General features: G+C 41.8%; 1 long non-coding RNA gene across 1 annotated transcript; it reads right to left on the bottom strand.

Annotated features, from left to right (window-relative positions):
- Window positions 1-276: 276 nt before the first annotated feature.
- LOC104141185 (uncharacterized) lies at window positions 277-27,122 on the bottom strand. The gene is made up of 4 exons (XR_011142259.1): window positions 26,663-27,122; window positions 7,481-7,658; window positions 4,169-6,226; window positions 277-1,608 (listed from the first exon to the last, which is right to left on the bottom strand). It is a non-coding gene; the product is annotated as an uncharacterized lncRNA (long non-coding RNA).

Below are 27,122 nucleotides of genomic sequence, written 5' to 3'. Positions count from 1 at the left end.
AATATACACTGTATTTTACCAGCATTAAAATACTGTGTATGAAGTGATCCAGATTGCTCTGTATAAGTGACCTGCCCTCATTCTTTACTGCACCAGCCGCCTGCATAGCCTTTGCAAATTTATTGCAAGTGATTTTTACAGTTTCCTCCAGATCATTGATTTTTAAAATTGAATGCAAGGCAAGGTTTGTAGAGAGAGGTGATAAGTTCTTATTAGGCCAGTGACATAGCTGAGGGGGTAGGGAAAAGCACACAGAGTAGCTGTCTTTTTTTTTCTTCTTCCCAGAAATTAAAAAAAAAAAAACAAAAACGGAGTAAGATAGAAATTCGAGGACCAACATCTACACTGATTCCCTATTTAATACTGCATTTTGAAATTGGTTTTCTCTTTTCAACATGGCATTCGACACTGATTTTTATCTAGTGTTGATATTTTAATGAAAATGTTATGTTCCACTGGTTTCCACTAGGTAACTTAGGATTCTTAAGAATAACACCTTAGTGCATGTGTCTTTATTATATTAAAAGAGAAAAATGCAACCTGTTATTCAAGACCTATTTTTCCTGAAGCTGTATGGCTTGATATTGTATTTCTGTCCTTAAATTAGTCTCATATCAGCCATTTCACTATACTGTCCAGACCACCACCAAGCAAACTAGGCCACTGAATAACCTGGTCTTAAGGACGACGACGCTGTTCTTGCAGTCCTGTGAAATAGCATCGCTGTGTTAAGACTTGTTAAAGTAATTACAAAGTTAGGCTCCTACAACTATAAAGGCCTCTCCACTACTGAATCTAGTTTCTGTTATTTTAAGCACCTGCACTATAACAATATATATAAAATCCCTATTAAGTAGCATCAGTTGACTTCAGGTTTTAGTATTTATTAACCTTTTTTTTTTCTCCTTATGTATTACCTTTTTATCATTGCTTTTGCACCCTCTGTTGAGGAGCTTGGTTTAACTGATAAAATCTGCATGCCAACAGTAAACTTTGAACTTAGCAATAGAATAAAGTCAGTTCTAGGGAATACATTTGTACTCCTTTGTCTACTCAAGAGAATATAAATTTTAGTAATAAAACAGAACAATTTTTAGTAGTCTAATTAGACCTATCTGTGAGAGAGAACTGGAATTTTTTGACTTTCCTCTATAGTGAATAACTGTAATACTTTATTACTGATACCAGTCCCCTTCTTATGATTACACAGGCATGTTCAGAGATTAAAACTCCTGCTTTGTTTTTTGTCAAGTTTCCCTGACTATAATGAGGATGAATATTCAAAGCAAGCATACTGCTAATAAATTGCTTGTACCCATAAGAGGAAGACAGCTATGTGGCAGTGTAATCTTTTACTGAAGGTGGGTATATAGTGACATTTTAGACTTTGCACTCGTTCATTTCCCAGGCTCTCGGTTTTAAGGATGTGGCCCAAGGCAATTGCTGAAGCCCGTCTTGGTACTGCGTGGGGCTGAGGAAGCTGTCAACTTTCGTCTTTCATAATGGAGGTGAGAGGGAATCTTGAGGGAGAAAATATGGCCAGAGGGGTAGAATGCAGGTATTCCTTAAGGGACAAGGTGGAAATCTTCTATCTACTGCTTCTGGGTGCTAAAAGAGAAGGTACCAATTAAGCCATCTTATCAGTTATACTCAGTCATGAGTGTGCTTTAATTTCATGACTCAAAGTATCAGCAATCAAAAAAAAAAAAGTAATTTGATTAACATCTGTAATCAAACAATGCAGCAACATAAAATAACTCTCAAAGGAAGAAGGTGCTATTAGCCAGCCTCCTGCTGTGATGAGGCTTGTAATACAGCAAGAAGCCTGTGGCTTCTTCCCAGCCCTTGCAGTTCCCTTACCCTCTATTCCCATTTCTGCAGGCAAGTCAGTGTGCTGCTGTCTTGCCATGGATTCTAGGGAAAAATAGCATTTGTTCAGATATATTACACCTTTAATAAACCGCTCAAATTTTGAGCGTAGCACAGTGAAGATGGTGGTGGCTTTGTGCTTCTTGTTCATCTGCTACTGCTGAATGAACTATGCATGTGATGAGGTACTTTTCTGAGGAGCGTGGCAAGCCCACTCTTAAAATTGAACCTGCTTGTTCTCTGCTAGAATGAATTAATTTCTGCTTCAAAGCAATTAAGTAATGAGGTTGCAATCTTGCAGTAGGGTAGAGATGAGTGTCAGCCTGAATTCTTCTTCTGCTCGTCCAAACTTTAGTTGAATATACATTTCACAAAACATGAACAGTTTCTTAATGCGACTTCTGAAATATTGGCTGAACAAAGACTTACTGTAGTAACTTTTTATATTGCACCTAATGTCTTTAGCTGTTCTGTTTGTCTTGGGATGGTAGGTGGTAAATTTTGCAGTTTTAAAGACAGTAGTGTAACATGTTTACGTTTTTACTTCTATTGTGACTTTATCTTTTTCTATGGTAACTGTATTAGTAGTTATTTTATGGTGGTTTGTACATATTTGGAAATACTGTCCTAGTATGCAGAGTCGATTCATAATTAATGCAGGTTGCCTTAACAGAAAAATACGGATTTGGAAACCAATGTACTGTGAAATGTTAGGAAAGAAATCTTCGGTTTTTTACTGATAACGTTCTGTGTTTCAACTGACATGTGCAAGTGAAATTAAAAATGCTTCTAGAATAAAAGGTTTTTGATGTAATTTTTTTTAACCCTAAAACTACATTAAGCTTTAGTCCAGTTTATAAACGATGGTGATAGCTGCTGTAAAATCAGAACTCCTTTTAAGGAGTCTACATTCTACTCTGCCTGCTGAATGTGTCCCTCTAGGCTAGTATTGACAATAATAAACAACATCGGCCTCAATTTTCTGAACTGGAGGAAAAAAGGAAGAACACTTGGCTGCTAGCACTAATTGCTCTACTCAGTCTGATGTATCCAATAGGTCTGTGTGTGAATACCTAAAGTTAATGTTATGAGAGATGCATCTTGTTTACATAAATGTGTTCTTTTATGTGCTATCCCACTTTTTTTCATGGTCTCTAAGAAAAAGTGTGATTAAGCAGACTTCCAAAAATTCATTCATTCCACTTCTGTTCTCAGGCTGCCACAGTTGTATGGTGACCTCATAAAAGAGCCACTGACTCTACTAAAACCACACATCATAATTTTTTTCTTCTATAGACAGTTTCGTGGAGTTGGGGAGTAACTGTTCTCTTTGCTAGATAGAACTCTATGCAGCTCTGCTAATTTAAAGCTAACTATACTCCTCAAGTAAGTATAATTCCTGTCCAATTATCACAAAAGAACTCTAATAAACATTGAGGGAGTTGTTAAGACATTTTAATTCTAGAATATTTGACTGATTTATGGGTCCATGAAAATAACAAGTATGATTGATAATTGCAAAGCAAGCCAATGCAGCTGAGTAATTTAATGAAAACCATGCTGCAGCTAAAGATGCTGCAGTTTGCTTTAAGGGATCATAGAAAAATAAGCTATGATGATCTCTTAATATAACCATTACCAAATGGCTATACTGACATCTTCCCATATGTGTATTATATATTCACATAAAAATCTGTTTGCAAGACATCAAAATAAATTGCTTTTCACAGGGGGGAAAAAAAAAATCTTTCAACATTTTCATATCAGTATAGCTTTCTAAATGTTTTTTGTGTACCTCCCCAGAGGGGAAAAATTATAGTAACTAGCAAAGTATCTTTTATACTATTAAGGCTTTTTTCAGATTTCTATAAAGTTCTTCCAAAAGAAGAAAATTTGGAAATAGTGGACAGAAAGAACAAGTGAGACAGGTCATTGTCACATGTGTTAGATGATGATGATACAAGAATTCCTGCAGAAGGAAGTTGTAGAATAGCCTGTCATACACAGACAGGTTCCTCCTAGGCCTTAATAATTACAGGGTCTTCTATATGCAGTGCAGAAAGCCTTGTATCCTGACAAAATGTCACTACGTGTGTGTGTTTGGACACCCATTCATAGTGGCATTAAGAAGTAGTTAAAAATCTTTAACTTTACATAAATTTTGGCATCAGTATTGCCTTGTAGAACTAAAAAATACAGTTTGATAGGCCATGAAAGTTCAATTTTTTTTCCATATTTTAAAATTTGTATATTTTCCTTCACTAAGAAGGAGAGAGTTAGGCAATAGTGCCTCACCTACCTTCTTTGCACTGGTTATAGAGGTGGTACCAATATATCAATATCTTCACATAAGTTTTTTTTTCCCCCTGAAGGCGCAGTTCTAGTCTTTTCCATTCTTAGAATTGTATTTTCCATTTTCTAGTGAGTGTCTATTTCAAAATACCACGTGTATTTTGATGTCTTTCTTGAGCTGGGTACCCAGAACTGAACACACAGTTATAGCTCAGGGGTACACTTCGTTTATAAGAGCGTATTTTCAGTAGTGTTGTCTCTGTTTTAGCTACCCATTCTGCATTAGTGAAAAACAAACAAAAGTGTTTCCATTAATCTACTACCAGAATTATCTGTTCTTAAGGTGCATCTTTATTTAAGAAAGATAAGATGATCGTGGCGCTACTATGGTGAACGTAACATCTGACTTAAAAACTTCTCAATAGCAGGAACAACGTTGGGAATGTGTAGTTGGCACAAGGAAGGTGCTTTGTCCACACAATGTTTGTTTTTCAGATGGTAGCAGCTACTGTACATCCTTTGGTTTTGAGTAGTCATTATTCTTTAGTCCCTCATGTCTGTAGGCAAGCGCTGAGAGTTTTTAAAATAAACTGAAAGCAATTTAACTGACCTTCTTAAGATGTGAACGTATCAGCTGCAGTCACAAGTGCCAAGTTACTGCACTGCCAGATTCTTAGCCCATGTATCTGGTTGGCAGGAAAATCTGGTGCTGGATGTCGTTCCTCTGATGATACCATGGGAACGCATTTCCTCATGGCCACTCCAAAAAAGTACATAATATATGGAGAAGAAACAGATAAAGATGAATATATGCTTGACATCTTCTCTCCTATATCTCTGATTCTAATCACAGATTTGGCTAATGAGGTTGGAGAGACGAGACAAACACTAATTATGGAATTAGAGGGCACTGGTCTCTCTTTATATAAAAGAAGTTACATTTTGATGTTTTTCCATTGACCTATTTGCTGGAGGCCTGATTATTCCTGCTGCAAATTTATCACATAGCAATGTAACTGTGACTGACTACAAGACTGTGCTGTGTTATTGGCCCAGAGACCCGTTCCTCCTTTAGCCATGCAGAAGTAGCCTCCCTGCTTTACAATTTCCAGCCCACCTCCAGTGGGCAAGGAGCTGCTGCAGCTCTGCATACTGGCTGAGCAGGACTGTGGTCTGCCTTCCCCAGGGTGGCTCAGCTGTCAGGGATGGTTTTGGGTGGAGGGACACCTGGCATGGACCTCCTCACATCCTGTCCAGAGCTGGACTCCATTTCTTCAGTATGCACGTAATCTTGTTCCTGCTGACACAGCTAAGGTAACTTTAACATACCCACTTAGAGCAAGTTCTCAGACCTATGGCAACTTTCCATTTCTTTCTCCTGAATCCAGACTTACTGACTCAACACAGAGGACAAGTCTGCTTTTCTCACCAAAGTAGCTTTATCTTACAGCATAGCAGATTTGAGGTGACATCAGGCAGGCTAGCTCTTCAAACAGGCAAGAAACTAAAGGCCAGAAGGGTCTTACTTAAATGTTACTAAATAACGGGAAGCTTTGCATTATGGACAAATAGCGTTACTCCACACACTGCTCTAGCTCAAACTAGTTTTACTATGCTATGTGTTTAATAGATTAGTAATATTAGTAATTTTTATTATTTTGATAAGAGTTCATTTTTGTATTTAATAAGATATCATTATTTACTCATGACCTCATTATAAAGTTTCTTAAATATCTGCCTGATTCTTATCCTTTGGTAAAGAGTGGTCTGCTATCTTGGGACTAACTCAGTTTGATCCCAGCTCATGAAATAGGTAGTTAAGCCTACAGACAGATGCATGCTTTTCTGTTTAGCTATTAAAATAATTTGAATTATAATTACTTGGCAAATAAAGTTATTGATTTCCAAGCATTAATGTCTAACTCTCTATTTCCCGTATGGATAAAACTGTAAAGTTTTCTGTTCCTCTTGCGACTTGGTAGACCGATAAGATACAAAAATTCAGCAACAGCTTGTTTGCTTGCATTTTACTATGTGGTTCCTTCTGCAGGGCAAATTCTGTAAACTATACTTGCAAAAAAAAAAAAAAAGAGAGAGATCCAATTATTTAGCTAGGCTCAAGGAATGTAGATGCAATGCTGCTCTGTCTGCCTCTTATTCAAGCATTAAAGAGAGCCAACAAGTTACTCGAGAAGCGATTCTTATTTGGGTCACGGTATGTATTTATGAGCATATAAATTCAGTTCAGGCTCTTGCCCATATTAAACAAGAGCCAGTGCAAGGGCTAAGGCTTTTTAGGTTCTCACCCTTTTAAACAGGGGCAGCAGTGACAATAGTTTCCATGCCACTTTTTGGAAGCGTTATTCTTTAGTGGTGCTAGATTTGGCAACACAACACAGCGTTTCATGACCGTGCATTTAAATACTGCCATCCTTCTGGAAGCTGCTGAACTGGGAGCCTGCAGTGGCTCCTCAGGTGTGTTACTAGGGGTCTGGTAGGTGGATGGTCATTGTCACTGCTCTTCCTTCCTTGGAGGCCCTTGCAGGTGATGAGGTTTTGATACAGCACGGCAGGAATGCCAGCGCGCCCCCACCACAGTGCTCACCCAGCTTTTGGGAGCACTTCAGTGAGCACGGCCTGGGACAATGCCATCTCTAACCTGCCTTCAGTTGGTGTGACCCTTGAGTGTAAGTGCATGCCATCCATCTCCAAAAATTTTGGTCATAGGTGTGTAAATCTTCACCTCCCTTACACTCCATTTATACGCGTATTTCCCTTTGGATTCCTGCTGTACTGTTTCAGCATAATTCTCACAGAACGGTTGAGGATGGAAGGGACCTCTGGAGATCATCTAGCCCAACCACCCCTCCAGCCCTGGGCTCAGGAAGGGTCACCTAGAACATGTTGCCCAGGATTGTGGCCAGATGGCTTTTGAGTATCTCCAGGGAAGGCGACGCCACCACCTCTCCGGGCAACCTGTGCCAGTGCTCAGTCACCCTCACAGGAAAGAAGCTTTTCCTTGTGTTCAGGCGGAACTGCCTGTGTTTCAGTTTGTGCCTGTTGCCTCTCGTCCTATCGCTGGGCACCACTGAGAAGAGTCTGGCCCCATCCTCTTGTTACCCTCCCTTCAGATACTTATACACATTGGTAAGAGCCCCACCCACCCTCCAGCCCCGATCTTCTCTTCTCCAGGCTGAACACCAAGTCTGTGTTTTCTACGTACTTCGACCAAAAATACATACAATAATATTTTCTTGGAAAAGCAGCAAGAGATAACACACTAGTGAAACAGTCTTTAGATTTCTGCTGTTCAAATTACCTGTAATATGATTTCTATTGGCACTGTTGCTTCTAAGCTAGAGCTTCTGCCATGCGTTGCCATATCACGCTCCATCGGAATCTCATGTTAAGCATCCTCTGGCTTTCTTCCCTTTCTTCAGCTTGTTTGGGAGAAAAAGATCTTTGAAAAGGAGATGAATTCAAGTTCTCCCAGTTTTCTAGAGAGAGAAAAATCTAGCAATGATATCTAGCTTTAATAGGTTAAGAGAAGAGCAGTTTTGAAAAGATGACAGTGTGTTTTCATGTTACCACAGAAACTCAATTTAGGTGTTTTCTGAAATGCCATTTGAGGCTATCACTACCCTTCAGCTACTTTACCTATTGCCCTTGGGCAACTTTTTCAGCTTTTGATGATGATATAGTATCCAGAGATGCTACTGTTCAGTCCTGGCACTTCATTTTGAAGCCCCTTACAACAAAGGCTCTTGAACTTTAGAACTTCCCTTCCCTTTCAGTGTGGCAATCGCAATAAGTCCTAGATGAGCCCAGCATTGGCAAGAGCAGCCACCCAAGCTGCAGCAGACTTGGCTCTGAAGCCCTATTTCAGTCACTGCAACCAAAGCCCCAGCCTCGCATGAACACACACATGCACGCATGCACTCTCGCTCACCCTGTCCTGGTGACTACCCAAGTGCTTGGCCCAGTGACTGGGGCCAGGGGAACGCAAGAACGCACTTCGCAGACTGAGCAAGGAGCTGTGCCAGTGCTGAGCTGGGCAAGATGGCTGCTCCCCACACAGCGTGCCGTCGCCACAGTCTGCTCCTCCAGCTCAGCAGCAGCCAGGTCCAGTCAGAAATCCTCTGGGAAGCTGGCCCCAGGGAGTCTGAGGCCCTTTATGTAGTGGTGTTCAAATTTGTTTTTCTTTTTTTATACATATTTTAAGGTAGCATTGAGGCACGCAAGTCACCTTATGAATCTACCAAGGACTCTAAGGGTACAGATTTTGCTGGGGAGCAGTCAGGCTCTTTGAGGACATTTGCTTATTTTGGGCAAGAATGGGCTCAGGCAGGGAGGGAGGGGAGACAACCCCCTGTCAGCAAGTCCATTGCACTGGTGCCCCGCCACAGAGGCGCCATCGCTGCTGGGGTATCACAGTAATGCTCCTGCAGCAAGGAGCAGCTAGCCCTGGCACAACTGCCTTTTTCCCAGGCCCCAACACAGAGTATAGCAGTGCAGAACCACCACACGCATCAAGACCCTTTCACCTGTCCAGGTCCAGAGCCAAGACACCTTCTGTTTGCCTGCTTTTTATTCCACTCCAAGTCCAATCACAACTTCTCCCTTCAGCAGAGAGTCTTAAAGCACTTTATAAACACAAACGCTCACAACACCCTCTAGGTTAATTATTTGTATGGATGGGGAAAGTAGGCCACAAAGGTTATATGTACGAAATAGCCTTGTGTTAGCTTTTTTACCAATATTAAAACCTGATAGCACTAAAATCGCTTTCAGCAGCATTCTGATCCTATAATCAAAGCATGTATAATTTCTGTTTTTGAGAAACTAAAGCTTAGAAGAACAAACAAGCAACTAAGCTTTTCCACAGCTTCCTTTTTTCTGTCAGAATGCTACATTTCAAGGTATGAGATTCATTTAATGTTCTCTGGGACATAAATGCAGCTTACAAAACCAGATTCCCTTCTGGCATTTTCATTCATGCATTCTGTCAAACAACATTTTCTTTGATTTTTATCAAGCTCTTCTTGACTGAAATCTTCAAAGCAATTAATTCAGTGTTCCATGATTGCAGCTGCTGAATAATTGTTTGCTGTAGTATTTTCTTTCCCAGGCAAGAGATGTAAAATAGTTGCTCCCCTCAATAAACAAGTTGTCAAATGTGATTAGTTAATGGACCTGTAATCATGTAACATCATAAAGGTAAAGCTTTGGTAAGTGCTAAGTGAAAATGCGTATTTAAATTAAAGCTATAGGGAAAGATTTTTCCCATAGGAAATCTTGCTATCAATGCTGAAATAGAATATTTACCATTTATAACAATTAACTGTAGATCATTAATTAAAGAAAACAAGAGCTTAGTCATCAAGCATTTCAAATTAAAGATGCATTGACTGTTTGTGGTACTTTCAGGTCTAACTGGGAGATGAGGTTAGCGCATGGCTCTTTATGTGTAAGCAGGGCTTCCCATGTAAACTGATATTTAGCAGTAAAAGCCTGTCAAAATTTACTGGCACGTATTACGCTCCAAAAGCCTGAAAGCTGATCCTTATGTTCCTAGTCATCAGCGTTGTAATTCTCCATAGCATTCTTGGTCAGATTCATATTAAAAAACAGGATACAGCACCAGAAATGGGGCTCTTCAGTTTATTTCTTGGGGGAGCGGGAGCTTCTCATTTTGACCAATAAATTCTAACAAACAGGGAGTTGCAGTTATAGCCAGAGTGTATTACAGCTTAAAGCACTAATTAGCCTGGTCTCATCTCTAAATAATGAACCGGCCTGCCTACCAGTCCTTTAGAAACCTCACACGATCCTATAACAGTATCTATCTATTGAAAGCTGAATCCCCATGAAGAGGACTTTTGTTTCCCAATTCGCCCCATCCCTTGGGAAATGTACGTTTGATAGTATCACTTCTTAAGACCGTTTTTCTTGCCAGAAAAAGAAAACACCGATTTTTTTTTAAAGCTGTATCTATTATAGAGATTTCATTCTCCATTTGGGAATTACAAGCAGTAATACAATAATAATAGTTGTTGGTTACCACACGATAATTTCAAACTATTCTAGGCGGCTGCCTTCTGCTTTCTGTGCAGTCTCATAGCATTAGACTCCAACATAAAATGAAATTACTCTAAATTGTCTGTCAAATTTCACTGTTTAAAAAAAAATTACTTAGCTGTTACATTATGTAATAGCAAGTGGGGTAATTTAATTACAAAGTCACTTCTGAAAGGTAAGACTTTAGGTTGCAGCCTTCAAGTAATTAACAATCTAACTACCATTTAAAAAACCAAACAAACAAAAAAGCCACATAATCCTGAGGTAATGGGCACCGCTGAAAGCCACTGCGCCAATGGCACACACAAAAAAGGGGCACAGTCAGAGGCTGCAGAGGTCATTGCGGCTTATTGACCAAAAGCTGTTCTTTTTTTTGTTTGCTTCTCTCATAAGAACAGTGGTGAGAACAGTGGTGAACATCTCCCCAGATGTTTCCAGAGTGCAATCCCTTCCCATCCCCAGCAGTGTGTGTGTGTGTGTGTGTGTGTGTGTGTGTGTGTGTGTGTGTGTGTGTGTGTCAGTGGCTCCAAGCACATCACAGACCTTGTGGCCAGGAAAGAAGGGAACCAGCTCAATTGAGGATACAAATGGTGATGATGCAAAGCATTAGCTAGCGGTCCTGACGTGTTAAGAGCTGTATTCATTGTTCAACTTTCTGTCCTTGATTTTATTTTAAACACAGTGTAAAAGAGCTTCACGAGACAATCCAGTTAAGTGCATTTAAATACTCAAGCAGTTTCAGAAGTGGTTATTCTGTTGTCGTCCATTCTTGATTATGGGGGGGACTGATCTGGGACCAGGACGTTTTGGTGCTTCAGCACAGCGCAGGACTGTCAGCACTCTTCCTCAGCTAAATGAAGAGTCAATCAGCACCAGCTGAACAACTACGACTGAAAAAACAGGAGCAACACCATATTCCCCAATACAGCTAATTGTCATGGACTGAGCAGGTTAGGTGTTTGGAACCAGTGGGTTGAGAGTAACCACTGAGCTAATCCTTACTGTCAAATTCAAGAACAAAACAATCCAGCTACCTGCCAACTGTATTGTTTAAAGCCCTGTTTGCTAGTGCACCAAGAGAAATTCAAATATGCACAGCAGCACAAGACCGCCTTGGTTTTAAAATGCAGTGGATTTTTCAATCCCTACAGCTGGCTTTTCCCCATTATTCACTGTTAGCACGTCTCTGATGTACACATGCCCTTAATAAAAAGTCATTTAACAGTGGGCCAACACAGTCCATGGCCTGACAGCTGTGGTGGGGTACAAGGGTCATGCAGGCTTGTGTTGCCCCAGAGACAGGGTGCAGAGTGGCCTCCGCATGTGCCTGATGCTGCTCAGACACGAGGGGCCAGGGAGCCAGGTCTGCAGGCTCCCTCACAGGCCCATCTCAAGGAGAAGGGACATGCTGGTGTTCCTTGATCCGGGCTGGAAGGTGACCAGCAAGCACAAGGGATGATTTTTGTCAGTTTTCTTCAGAACTAAAGTTTGATGTGATTTCCTTGATGTTCTTTTCAGAAGTTGAGAACTTGACCAGGACTGCCTGTAGGCTACTAGGCATCTGACAATAAAGCAGAGTTGTAAGTAGAACTCTTTGCTACGAACACTCCTCTTTGCCAATTCCAGGCCCTACCATTTAGGCAATGAGCGTTTAAAAAAAAAAAAAAATTATTTGTACTGAAATTTTGATTATTTGCCCTATTTGGTCAGGCTTAAGGGACTTCTCTTTTGTTCTCCAAGGCTATTTTGTAATGCAAGTTGACATTCATGAATAGGGTGCTTCAGACCCACAAGTTTCCTGTTTAAAAGTGAAAAACCAACGTGCTTCAGTGCTGGCACACTTACAACTTCACGCTACAGTTTCTGCTCTTCCATCCCTCCAGCCCCAGATCCACTGTAGCTTATCTGTCCTGCTCATCGTGTCTGTCTTGGCCTGCTTCTGGTATCCTGTGAGGACACCTCTTATTCCTCCCCCTGTCATCCTCCCCACCTCTGCTTTTCTGCTATGATGTGAGGTGTGATATCTTTAGGACAGTAGTTACCTCGGAGTGTTTCAAAATACTGGTGCTTTTAAAGCTGTGCAGGGTAGCCAAAGGGTAGATTATATACATAAAACTATGATAACTGCAAGATTCCAGCAACTGGAGTGTGACGTTCATTGCCAAATGTCATGCGGTTTGCAATAATAGCCCAAAGCTGGCAAGACCAAGATTAGCACCAGGTTGCTCTCTCTGATACATGTGTAATTCACAAAATGGATCCGGGCTTTCTTTGACAGCCACTTGCCAAATAGAGCGACTGAATCACTTTTTTGCCTACATGTTGTTTAAAAGCCATTCTCTTGCTATTTAGTATTCAGATTGTGTGGTTCACCATCTTAGCCAAAAAGGGTTTTTTAATCGTGCCTCACTGGAGAGAGGAACCTTTTAAACAAGAGAACGATTAATGAAAAAAATAGCGATCCAAATTTAAAAAGAATAATTAAAAAAAAAACTCAGTGGCAGTGAAACGATCAAGCTTTATGAGGATTTCTACGAATTCCTCACATTCACTCAAACCAGGATTACATAAGTTACAGCACACTGCACGCCACATATCTATTAATGAAAATATCCATGCTTATGCTTTCATTTCTACTACATTCATGCCCGGAGGCTCAAAGCACTAGGCCTGTTCACACACGTAAGAAAAAACAGAAACCCAGTCCAAAGTAACTTAGAACCAGATGGAAGTTTTTCACTGCTACACTGGGTCCAATCTGTAACACAGCTTGGAAGTACTATATGGGCCAACTCCCCAACACACATCCCAGGGCTGGAAAAGCAGGGGGACACATAGCAAGGCACTATAATGAAATCTATTTTTCATGACTTTCCATGAAGCATGGAGGACTGCTAGGAGCTTGTTGGAAACCAGAGGCAAGAAGCTTCCAAGATAGACTAATTTAGGCTTTCAGCTGCACAATGAGCAGTAGAAGAGCAAGCCTTGGAAGGGTATGCCAGAGATGTGAAGGCTCCTCCACAAAAGTAGGTGTAGCCGGGCAGGTTGAAGTGTCAGTTAAACAGGCCTAAAGATCTAGTTTCTATTCCTGGCTTCCAGCCAGCGTTCCACTGTCAGTATAGACACATAGCTTTAGATCCCCAGGCTACTACAGTCGCCTGGCATGGATAAAGGTTTCCATTTTGCCATATATTTCTGAATGACTGGGTATGTTAGCAGAAAACTGACAGGTAATTGCGGCAGAGCACTATTCGGGAAACAACTCAAGTGCAGCTTCACACCATCCGAGAGGCAGGGCAGAGGCATGCACAGGGTCCAGCCGCTGGCAGAACTCAGGCCTGGCTGCTGGCTGCCCCTGCAGCCACCAAAGTGCGATTCACAGTAGCCAAAGTCATCTAATTCCTAAATGCTAACTCGCTTAAGAACACAAGAGCAAAGCCTAAGACTTCTGTACTATGCCTAACTCATTTTAACCTAGGGTAGACGAATGTCCAGATCTAGTACTCTTCATATGCATACAAACAGAGATCCAGGTCAACTCCATGCTCTACATATTTGTTGTCCTTTTCCCCAACTAAATCTTACCTATGTATCTGAGAGAGGAAAGCATATTAATGAGGGGCCCTGCTGAGTCCTGGGAGACTTGTTTAACGTTAAAACCCCTGGTGCAAAGACGTGAGGTGAGCTTGCTTTCCCCCTCCAAAAACTAACTAGGTAAGTAGGTTCCCGAGTCCTGCTCACAATGCTTTGAAAAAAATCCCATTTAGCTGAAACCTGCCCTCCCCTGCCCAAGGCTTACAAGGAGCATTACATTACATATCCCCAGATTTATGTTCATCAATAAATACAGCAGAAATAGGCCAGAGATGTTTAAAAAGAAGCCAAATCAATATGGAGTAAATTAAAACTGGGCAGCTGACGCCTGCTCTGGTCAGACTTTATTTCGTATCTTTCCGTATCTATATACAGATAGATAGAAAACAACACAGAGAGATGAAGGCACCACCGAAGCCACAGCTGAACAAAAAGTCTCTCCTTTTTCACCACACTCAAGTTAGTATTTAGATAAATCAAAGTTTCACTAGGAAATATAAACAGATCATGTCCAGCAATTTTCACTGTAGCCCTAAAGAAATTTGCTAGGCTCTTGTTTTCATTCAGGTCTCTTTACAGCTCGATAAGCAATTAGAATTTTTTGGTCAGGTTTCTTACCATGACTGTGGACGTGCAGTCTTCCCATACTTCTACAGCAGCAAGCACAAACCAAACTGCATTAAGGCTGCCTCCAATATGTTTGAACTTAAAAAAAAATAAATCATTGGCACACATATACTTAGGAGATTTTTTTTTCTGTAGAGAGTCCAGTGGGACAGAAGTACCCTGCTCATCTGTGGGATATTTGCCATGAACTGTCTCCATCCAAAATACTGAAAATGAAGAATATCCCTGCTCTCCCCATGACAGTAGCAGTAGGCATTTGCGCTTAATGGGGGGAAAAAAAAAACACCCTCCAGCTGAGTTCAACAGACAAGACCAGGATTTCTAGCGGGAGTGTATGGTGACCAACTGGTGTGTATCTGCAGGATTCAAATAGTTCTGCTTTGCTCTACACCTCTTGTGCCTGTCCTTCGCCACCACAAGCCTTGTATGCTGTGGATGGCACTGGTGGTAACAGTGGGTTAATCTGGATGGTACTAGCTGGGAGAAGTCAGGTCATTAGGGAGCATAACTATTGCATGATTATCTTTGTACACCACGCAAGTTCACTTTTGCTCAGGGTGGATCACAGCAGCTCTCTTGCTGTGACATGTTGCAGGATAATTGTGAGAAGCATTGATTGTAATAACTAGAGATGGCCAGATACTGATACCTGAGCACAGAAATATCTCGCCCCCTGCAACTAGAACCTGAATGCGTTCCAAGAACTGAGCTGTGCATTTCACAGCAGTCGCTTTCTTCAATGCAACAATCCAAAACCCAGACTGCCAGCCTTGTTGAACAGGTTCTAAAGCCAGGTGCAAATGTTGCAGATTCATGCCACCGGAAGGAGAGTATTTAAAAGAAAATTCATGTCACTGCAGTATATAGAATGTCATTCAGGAGCTAGAAAGCATAGGTATTGAAGAATAGAGGTTGCATACATATGTATTTCAGACAAAAAAAAAATCACACCATTGAATTAATATTAGTATTTTAAAGTCTTTATGCTATATAATTTGTGTGTGTGTGTGTGTGTGCCCGTGCATGTAACTTACGTACATATGTAAGTTTTAACACTGTATTATTGTAACACATTAATATAAGAATATTAAGAAAAATATAATAGGATATCAGATAGCCTGGGTTCTTGTGGCATAAACTGCCCTACAGCAGAATTCCATAATTTATAAAATATGATACTAAACTTCTGAATTTGCCCATTGTTTCTCAACTAGATGAATCCAATAAGTAACATATTAATTCTTTCCCCTCTTCCTGTTTTCTCAATTGGATAAGGAAAAAATAAAAGAAAATTCTGCATGAGCAGAATTTTCCAATTCTTATGACCATCTAGCTAGATTATACTAATGTCAAAACTCACACGCTGCTCATCTGGTGAAGAAAGCCATGTCGAAGAAGGAAGTCTCTACTTGGCGATGGGCCACACTTGTTAATTTGGTGGCTGCATTTCTTTGCTTATTGATTTGAGGATACATCTACATGCTGCAGCAGAGTGCTGCGCGGAGGTACCCAGTTTAGCTCTGAATGAGCTGGTACATGACAATTGGTGTGATCCTACAGAGCAATCAGATTGGCCACAGGAAGCAGTACAACCATAATGGCATTGTATAGCGTTCTGTTTCAACTAAAATAGCCTGCTTTCAGGAGGCCTAATTAGCCCAAGCAGGAGCTTCACTGGCTACTTAAAGTAGCCGATTCAGTTATGCTATGTAGATCAGTTACCCAAGGCAAATCTTAGAGAGAGGACTCAGTGCTGGACTTCTATTTGACGTTCCTCCCTGGTCCAGGCAGGCGGAGCAGGGAGTAGCAGATGCATCTGGGAGAAATTGCCCCTTAGGGAGGCAAGTCCTCAGACAGTGCCAGACGGCCACACTCTCATTCCCTCCCAGAGGAGTTCTGTGCTGGGCGTGTAGCCTCTCTAGAAGTACTACCTCATCTCACACTCATGCCCATACGATTCTTTACCAGTCAGAAGCATTCACAGGTAAGCACTGCTCTTACTGTACTGGGGAAAAAAGGATGTCTAAAAATCAAAAAAGGCTGAGACGGCAAGAGCCTTAGAGTGTGGGTGCTCCTGTGCCCCTAAAAATAAATTGCACACAGTCCTTACCAGCGGCTGCTCTGTGTCAAAGCTGATATGGGCACTCTCAGAGCAACAGATACAGATGTGCCTGGTCTTCGGAGAGATGTTCACCCTCAAAAACTGACAAGCCAACACCTTCCATTGACAATAAAGAAGAAATGAGATTTAAAAAAAAAAGGGGGGGGGGAGGAATGTGACATGCAAGGGAAAAAAGATTAGGGCCTAGAGAAGGCTGTTGGTTTCTCTCCACCCACTCCAAAAAAGAGCCAATTTAATTTCAAAAGATTTGAACCAACCCCAATCTAATGTTCAGCAGCAAACATCCTGGGTCAGGACTGCAGTACTGTGAAATACAACCTAAGAAAAGCCATCTAAGTTAGGCATTGCTCTAATAGCTGTTTGGAAGGACTCTAACTTCCTAGAAGACAACATTATCCTGGCTGGACTGAGCTAAGAAAAACACCAAGGTCCTAGGGTAGCAGCACTCTGCCAACCTTACCGCACAGAGAAGGCTTTCTGAACGAAAAAGGAAGCCATCAGAAAGCGAAACAATGGAAAGTGTATTTTTTGATGGAGAGAAAAAGCAAACCGCTCTTTGATCTTTCCAAAAAAGAATGGGGGAAGAAAAGCTCCAGCTTTTATAGTTTTATGATTCCCATTTCTATCGGTCATTAAGCATTTGGAGTATGTGGGGGGGGGGGGGGCGGGGAGGGAGAAAGAAAGTCACAGGAGTTAAAAGAAATCATCACTGCTGATGGAGTCTGTCCAAGTTATTTTCCATTGTTGAAGTATTTCACCACAACTTATTACTCTGACCTTGCTGTCTGTATTCTTGGTTCCTCACCACCACCTCTTTGTCAGAGTCCAGAAACTACTGAAAAAATGTTATGACTATTTAGACTGCAAGTACCTTTGGGGAAGATTTTGGTCTTCCTGCTTGCCTCTGGAGCACATACATAGCTGTATCACTCACTTAACATAAAGTCATTATTTAATGAGATAGCAAAGTAACAACACATGCATTCTAGAGAAGCGAGCAATTCAGACAAGAACCAGAACATATATAGCAATGTGGTGGAATAAAAAAAAAGTCATTGATTTTGGAATAAATAATAATAAAAATTAGTAACATGTTCCAAACCCTGCTACTTCAGATAAGAGCAGCTTGGAAGAATGGGGATGTGCCAGGTCACAGCCCTGGCACAAAAAAAGGAATGGTATCAAAAGAGAACAACAAGAATGCAAATCTGCTAGCCAGCAGACTGAAATTGGAGGGGGTGTGACTCTCTAGTCCAAGAAACTTTCTATCTGTAGTTCAAGTATTCGGTATGCAGCTATAATTCCTTTGCTTCTGATCCATATGGAGATTCAGCCTAATTCTAATAGCATACAGCTCCGTCTACCCTCTTTGCATTTTTTATTAGGCAGCCTTATACGGGCCCGTACTCAAAGCTAAAGCTGGATGGTGTTGGAAACACTACCATTCTCTATCATCCTGCTGATACCAGTCCTTTGATTCATGTATTCCCTGCAAAATGCATCTCTGACTCAATCAATAGGTGCTATAGGCAAACTGTTTAGTGGAACTCTGTCTGAACTAGGATAAATCGTTTGACCTCCTTCTGCCTCCATCAATCCAGGTGTAAAAGTAGCTTAACGCTGGCTCTAAATGAAGAACAGATGCTACTTCTGAGTAGACCTATCGTGCATCAGTTAAGAGAGAAGTGGATAAACAAACACACATTGGAACTGAAGCCAGTGGAAAATACAATCAGTGGTTCCACTCTTGGAGATGTTCCTCTCTTTCCATTATCAGCTAAAAGCAGAAGTTCCAGGGAAGATGGAGAGACTTCTCCATCGAAAACAGGGTAATGACCTGGGGGCTGCTTTCTCCCATCTCCCCAACGGCCCTTGAGATCCTAGGACACAGGACACTGCTAACAAAGAATAAAAGAGATTAGGGTCTGCCTCTACAAATTGCAGCAGTACACTGAGAAGCGAGAGCCTGAGTATATTTCATGGCACATTTTAAGCTGCTGAAAAAAAAATCCCCTTCTAATTGACGTACACTTAATGCCCTTAGAAGTTAGTACCCGTCTTCCTATTCCTGTTTCAGAGGCCAATTCCATCACTGCTGCAGTTCAGAGCCTTCTCTTAGGCCCTGTACAGATGATACCTTGCACAAGTTTGGAAGAGGGTAGCATCAGCAGCAGCCTTATAAAAGACCTGGTTATGATCTGAAACCCAGGGAAATGGATTTGGCTGATCTCACCAAGGTAAACTCATAAGGTAGTGGGTTGCTATCAGGCTCTACTTATTTCAATTTTATTTTATATCAGCCATTGAATAGCATTTGGTTGTGCTGTAATATAGCTCCATGTGGGAAAATGTAATCCAGTCTCCTCCACTCCTTGACAGAGTAGCGCTGGCTTCTTGCTTTCATATAAGACAAAATTGCAGCTGAATGAATGATCTGCTTTGGCAAACTCAAAAGCTACCATAAGTGAAAAAAATAAATATACAGAGCCTTTCATCCACACACCCCCTATACTATTCTTCAACTGGGAACAGAACTTTATCATGAGCTTATAAAATCCTGAGACAAAGAGTTTATAACAGAAAAGCAGAAGGACACTCAGCCACAGCAACGCTCAGCAGCCCTTACTTTTTTAGTGTTGTTGATAGGTGATTTTTTTTTTTTTGTATAAGAATTAAAAGATCAAGTGCCTGAGAAAACACCTCATGATGTCTTTCTCCGAAAGGCCCTTTGCACTTTTTGGAGGAAGGCTAATATCTACAATGCCATCTTGTGGCCACCTGGCTCTGAGGTCACCCATTAGAAAGGGTGAGTGCTTCAGGTTGCTCCTGCAGAAGTGCCCCATTTAGACTTACAGGAGTAAGTCTACCTTTCTAGAGTGCATTTCTCGCGTTTTGTAAACTGTCTTCGGACAGGCAGATTTCATATTCTACTTTGTGCAGAAAGTTACCTCAACCTACAAGTGTTTTAGCCAAACAGCTCTCTGTGAATGTTATTTGACAGAACTAAACACAGCCAGAGATTTGCCCCTTCTGAGCTACAATACTGAGCTCAAACACCAATGTAGTTTTTTCCCCATTTCTTTTAAGCTTGGTTTGAGCATTAAATGTTGCAAGATAAAAGCACACAAGAGGTGAGCCAAATCTTCCTTTTCCGAAGCAACTAACGATTTTGAGCGTGTTTGGCTTTTTGGGAAGCTCAGGCCATGAAAAGGCCACTTTATGTCCACAAGGTACTGAGCACTCAACGCATGAGAAAAAGAGCTCACTAGGACAGCTCAAATGGGGCTCCTAGGAATGGAGATAGCCAAGATTTACTTAGGAAAATTAACATCTCTAGGCTACAGCTGAGACAAAAACTCAAGAACCAGCTCTTCTTGGGCTTTGGCAAGGCTCAGATCCATACCTGAAAGCTTCAGCTAGGACCAGTGCCTGCTGCAGAGCATAAGTGCACTTGCTGCCATTTGGACTATGGCCTTCACAGTGACGATGTTAAAACAACTTTCTGGAATTGTGGGAAGAGGAAAACACTTCTAGAGATAATCAGGCCCAGTGATCTGGCAACCTATCTAGCAGAAGGATTAGAAATCTGGGGAAATCTGGGAGATATATTTCTGTTCTCCACCTCTATTACACCTAATTTTCAACTCCTGATGAAAACAAACACTAATAATAATGATATGTGAAATGCTCTGCTCACTGCAAAGCAGATGCTAACGGTACAGAAAAACAGACTACGCTGGAAATCTGGACTCACTATATGTTAATAATCTAAACTTTAATGCCCAAATACTCTGCATTCCAGAAAGAAACTGGTACAAACCATTTCTCCCTGTCCACCTCCCTCCCTCTGCCTCCTGCAAGCCCAGATAACCCCAGCTACGGATAGGTTATACAGACAGGGTCAGTTCCACAAGAGAACAAGCACCAGAGCAAAATACTAACCTCCGGCAGGTCCCTGATGGAACAAAGATGTTTGATTCATGGTGACACACTAGAAGAAGGCCTGATGCATCTCACAGATGAGTGTGCAGTTTTGAAAGTGCTCATTTTTGAAGTGTCCGTGTTAAATCCTATGGACCTATAACAGCATAAACTGCACTCTGCTGACAACCACCAAAGGTGTGAACCCTCATCTTCAACTTTGCTTTCCCTAGCTCTAGCCCCCAAAATATTGTATTGAAACATCAGGAAAAAGATAATCTAAAATTCTTCCTTTCTGGATAACCGTCATTGCAAGTAAACATCTCCAGCTCCTCATTTAAAGCTGTACTAGTGCAAAAATAAGGTCCTTTTTACCTTGTTTACCTCATGGCAAATGCTGAGTACTGACAATAAGCAAGCAATCCTTTTCCTGCAGCTCCCCTGAGTTAAGAAGTCATATTGCTCGTGACAAACCTGTTCCTATTACCCTGGCTCCTACAACTGCAATGATTTTTGTTCTTTTTAAGGGAGGTTTTTACAAGATGGTGGTGGGGAGCTGGTGAAGGAAAAGTGACTGAGGAACACAGGATGGAGTTAACCTAGCTGTTCTCAGTATACTAGAAGTTAAAAAAAATCGCCTTTTCTGCATTATTTTGTATTGGTCTCACTTCCTTGCTTATGTAGAAAATGATTTGCCCATTACGTTCAGCTGGCATGAGCTAAGGTACGTAAGCCCTTCTATCCTGATAGAGACTTAGCCTTGGAGACATGCAGCAGCAGCATTAAACACATATACACTCTTTCTATATATTAGCTGTATATAAATCAATACTTTCCACTGCTTATTGATTGTTTTCTACATTAGAAATTCAGCTCTCATCCAGCTACAATTCCTCGAATGCCATACATGGCTGGGGGAAGAAAACCAGAGCAGGACTGTGACATCACCTAAGCAGCAAAGCCCAGCAATTGCAAAAAAGAAACAAATACACTGCCTTGCTTGGTTATCCGAATTTCCTAAGCTTGATTTCCTAAGGAAATGCTGCTTATGCAATCACGGTGTGTTTCTGTATGTGTGCTCGCGTATTTCTATTTGTCTGTCAGTTCAGTCCAAATAAATTTTGAAAATAACAATAACCAAATAACCTGTTAAACAATTTTAACCACCGGGGACAGAGGAGTAGCAGTCTCAGAGATAATTATGTTCCCACAAGCTGTGTGAAAATGCCCACGCAGCTAGAGGCAAGAGACCCCCACCGCAGGAAAAGCTGAAACGCAAGATCCACCCTTAGACACCAGAGAATCCACAGGGGGAAAAAGCCACTGCAGGTTAGTTCAGACTGGTGGTAAGGAGCTTGCACCTTCTGAAGATACAAAATAAACCATTCACAGGAAGTCAGTCCATCAGAAAGCAGGCTTTTTGGTTCTGCTACAATCCATCAGAACTGTTTAGTTTCTGCTTTTGCTTGCCTGTTCAAAACTCAAATATCCAGGGAAGCAGAGAGAAAGATCTCTCCACAAAAATAAAAAATAAAAAAATCACAGTCTCACCATTTCAGCTGAGCACTGAGAAAGACTTTCACTTTATGTCCTTCAAAGGAGTTTCCCAGCTAAAATAGAGAACATCAGCCTGCATATTTGCAGTCCCAGCAGAAAACAATCTTCTGCTCTCCTTCATTAATTTTGGGGAGGAGGATGGGAAGCAGAAAGGACAGTAGGACGAGATGTCAGTGGGGTTGGAGCTATTTCAGATTCACTTTTTCATGCATCACAAGAAATCAAAAGTGGCACAGATTTTTTTGTGTCTCTTTTGTAGGTCACCTTTAATAAAAATGTTAATAATGGTTGCTATCTGTATATCTAAAATCTTATACGGTAGTGCTGTAATTCACTGTCTTATCAGCCTTCTTTAATGTATCATTTAATGCCTGTATAACTATTTTGTTTGGGTACAACTCTCAGAATTATGAGTAAAAAAAATCTGTATGCTAGTTAACTACTTTTTATGGAAAGTATTTCTTTCATGTTATTTTAAAACCATGGAGCCTGGGGAAGAATTTTATGGACCACAGAATCTCACAGGGTAGTTAATTTCTGTTTGAGCTGGTTTCTCTGCTATTTTAAAAAGTGCCATCAAGATCATTGCTGTTTCTCTTGGTTAGGAGCCAGCTGAGTATTCTGCGATTGCAACACATCCTTGTGCTGTTATTAAAGCAGACAAAATAGTAAACACAAGAGTTGAAAGTTGAACTCGCTCCATAGTGCACTTCAGCAAAAGTTGTGTCACCTTGTGTCTAATGAGTGGGAGCACGAAGGGAGACTTGGCATCGCTGTCCCCAACCACCGGGTACCCTGTTATCCCAGGGAACCTCTGCTTGAAATCAGGCACTCGAGCTCTCACAAAGAGACATCTAAGAACAGATTCTTGAGCTGGCTGACAGAGAGATGCTGAGGCAAGGCCAAGGCCAGCCCTCTGACTGTTCAAAGCAGTGGGATACCTAATTCCAGCTGGAGGAAACCACTTATCTTTACTGGGGATCTGCAGTCATTAAAGCCTCTCCTGAAGGCTTTTTTTCAGGAGTGAGCGAGCTACATCACCCACCTGTCTCATGCTGCTCTACAGAAAAGGGTATGTCCAGATGGAAAAAAGAAAGGAAACAGGCTTTGCTCCTCAGAAAGAACACTCCCTTTCCTCACTGCTGCGACGCTGACCGGGACAGCCTAGGGACAGCTAAACCTCAGACCGCTTGCGTGCAGTACAGAGCGGGCCTTGGAGAAACCTGATACCTTTCACAACTGGCTGAGCTCAGGAGGACCAAATAATTGCAAAATAGCCACACAGCCCAAAAACAAGAGAGAAAAAACACCGCCGGGGGTTTGTGCTACGTTCTGATAGACATAAACTGTTTCACACAGAAAATATGGGAAACAGGCATGGCAATAAAAGCAACTCACATTATCCTCTGCCATTGGATCTCATCCTAACTATCCTCTTGGCACAGCACTAGAGGCCAAGAGATCCGACACAGTCCCATGAAAGATGCTTTCTTTCTGCAGGCAATAAATGGGCCCCGATCACATGTACACTAGGGATTCAGTGGGTCTTCGTTCTGTTTGTGTTAGATCAGAGTAAATGCTATTTTAAAAGTAGTAAATGGGAGGTCAGCTGAGCCCAAGGCAAGCTTAAGTTATGCACTAAGATGTTCTGCCTTTGGTTTCATAATGAATTATTTTGTATATCTAAACAAAGGTTTTTTGGGGGGGAGGTCTTTTCTCTGCGGTTTGTTACTAGCTCACTTGTGGGTGTGTGGTGGAATCTTTGCCTTTGCCTATGAGGTCAAGTGCTTTAATCAGGAGCAAAAAAATTCACACGCTTCAGTCCTAAATTCTCTTGAGTGGCTGCCAAATATAATTAGAAACAAATGGCTTTATTCCTCATTTGAGAGCTCCATAGACATTGGGGGGAGGGAGGAAAAGCTTTCTTTGCTTGGTTGTTTTTTGGGGTACTTGCAAACAAAAACACCACCAAAAAAAAATCAATTGAAAAAAAAAAACCAACACTGTGCTCAGAGGTCTTTAATTGGTAGAATCCTACTGTGAATGACATGAGCAACGAGGAATGGGTGTCCAGTCGCATGACTGGGGGCGTGTGGCTTCACTTGACCATGCATGAGTTTGGGAGTCACGTGAGACGCACGCTGGGCCACATGACCTGGCAGAGCCTGCAGCACTATCTTGCTGAAGTTGCTGCTCCCAGCTACAGCATCTCTTTCCTGCTTCAGAACATCATTTGCCAAGTAGACTTCCCGGTCAGCAGATCACAAATTAATTCAATCAGTGCTTCTGACAAACAGCAGAGAGTGGCAGCATGGTCAAATGGAAAGTTAAAGCTGCTAACATCCTGAGGCCTTCATCATGGGCCTTCCAAGGCAGATTTCTGCCTCTAGATTTCAGAACTGCTGGGGAGGCCAAGGGCAGCCAACTTATCCTGTCCATGCAGAAGGTAATGGCAGAACTCACGTTGACATGAGATGCAAGATCAGTCATGGCAGGTGAGGAAGCTCCTGGTACTAAACCCCCAATAACACATTAATTCCAAGATTCATATGATGCACGACTTTGCCTGCCAAACACGTAAAGGCACAGGATGGTCCCTAGGCTGACAGTTCCAGTCCTGTGGCCAGAGATAATTGCTGGTTAGATCATACTCCTTCCAGAAGATAAATTGGGCAAAAGGATATAATTGTCCAAGGGGAGGAAGAGCACACAAAGCTTAAAGAAGGAACGCACTGGCCTCTGCCTCTTCCTTCTACTCCCTACAGCCTCCTCAGGTCATTGCTGCAGGGTAGAGTGGGGAAGGAATCACACCCCAAGGAAGTCCCGGAAAAGCAGAATGCCTTATGCTCTTAGCAAAGGACTGAGGGTATGAGCAATTGTTTGGGAAACACTATATAGCACGGGACATGGTCAACTGATGCTCTTCCATGTGACCAAGCCACTGAGCATAATTAAAATACTGCAAGATTACCTAGATGCCTCTGCGCTGATGATGTGGCGTGAAGCACTGTACAGACTATACCCCCGTGGGCTTAGAATTAAAAATGAAAGGTTAAAGAGACACACAGGCATGCCAACAGGGCAGGCCAAGACAGAGGTGGAATGCAAAAAACGTTAAAGCAGAACAACAGAAATACCAAGAGGTGTGTGATACTTAGTCAAAGGAACCCTGTTAGCCAAAGCCAACAAGCTTTCCCAGCAATATCCGCCCTCCATAATAGCTTCCATAAATAAAAGAGGAAATAGAAAATGCTTCTTTCCACAAAACACTTTCTTTCCTAGTTTATAAACTCTGTGTTCGAGGCAATGTAGTCCATCACATAAGGCCCATAATGGGAAGCAGGAGCACCTTAGCACATTGTCTTTGAGGACTTGCTAGTTAAGTGCCTCACCTCTCTATGCCTTGGTTCACCCCTCTGCTGAGCGGAGAGCTGCTATAATGTTTGCTCCTGGGCCTCTAAGTAAGGAGTCATTAATGTCTGTAGCATGTGAAGCACCGCTGAAGTTCAGAACGTGGGTGTTTTCTAGAGCTCTAATGATCTCAGCACAGGCAAACTACTTCTGCTGCAAAGCCTTCTGCTGCAAGGCCCTTTCATAAAGCATAGAGAGAATGGAGCTGTTTACTTAACATGGTGCAGATCAAAGAGAAGAAAAGAATGGGCCGCTTTGCAAGTAACTCACTGTTTTTTCTCCTAGTGCTACTGGAGATCCAGAGGTCCACTTCTTGGTCATCTACATCTAGGTCATCTACAGGGCCTGATGTGATAGGCTGCACACGCACTGATATTTGTGAGCTCAGTGCAAAGCACCAGAGCCATTTTTGTTCCCCATACCTATTGGCCCAGCCTTGCCATTCTGGCATCGCCCCAGATGTACAGCAAGGATGAGGGCTGAATAAGAGGCATGGCAAGGCAAGGCAGAGCAAAGCAGAGCTGGGTTAGGCCATATAGCACGAGACACAAAACAACTACAGAGGACACAAAACACGAGGCAATATCAGTACACAAGTTTGTTATCACATGCTTTTAAAATGTAGTATAGATGCCTGCTATTCAATTTTAGACCTATTTTATGCATACAGAGGTCCAAAGACATTCAAATTACAAGTGGGTGAGCCCCAGCTAGATGCACATATAATTTCTAAAATAAAACATTTGAACTTTGTTCTAAACAACGTTAGTTAGCTCCCCTCATTTATATATATATATACCTTCGTCTCTGCTTAAATACATCCGGACTGTCTGTAAATTCAACTATGTGCATTTAGCTTTTTTAGCTACAAACCACCCACGGTCTGATAAAGATGCAGTATTTTCACACTCAAGAGTATTTTATGCCTTAAAACGTTCCCAGCAAGTTCTTCCCCATTTCTGTTAAGATCTTAATATGATCTTATGGGGCTACCATTTGAACCAAAGGCCTCATGCTCTTTGCACAAGATCTCACTGGTATCCATTACTCCTGCAGGAAACATGGGACAAATGAACACCTTTGTGTCGAGACCCCGCCGCAGTTTGTCATGGTAAGTTTTGCTCAAGCCTCAAACCTTAAAGATTAAAACGGAATTATGCATTAATGAGGCGACACATTTACTCTACCCACCTTACTCCTGCACTATATGCTGTCACCGCATTCTCCAGACGTGAGGGAACCATTGCTTTTCTGTTTGCATGAGACACAGTCTTTGAGATTATTTGTAACCTATCCTCCAAGAGTCGGGGAGGAAGAAAGAAAAGGAGACAACAATTTCCACGTAACAATTACTGAGATGATAGATTTCTGATCAAGCACGTTTTACCATGCTGGCAACAACCTTATTGCATTCTGCAAGCACACATTAAAACTGCATTTAGGCTCAGGCAGTCTCATCTGAAAACATATGCATGTATTTCAGTAGTGTGCAACACTGCTCACTGCTCCCCAACGTATGGAGGGGGGCAAAGTATCGACAAGGGCAGCTTCCTCAGCTCCCCAGGCATCTTTTGGGTCACGGCCCCCGTCAGAGCACACGCACACGCGGCCGGGCGCCGCGCGGTCTCCCCAACCCGCTGCCGAGGGATGA

Source organism: Struthio camelus, chromosome 7 (assembly GCF_040807025.1).
Source record: "Struthio camelus isolate bStrCam1 chromosome 7, bStrCam1.hap1, whole genome shotgun sequence".
NCBI lineage: Eukaryota > Metazoa > Chordata > Aves > Struthioniformes > Struthionidae > Struthio > Struthio camelus.
This window is presented reverse-complemented; position numbering and strand designations above follow the sequence as displayed.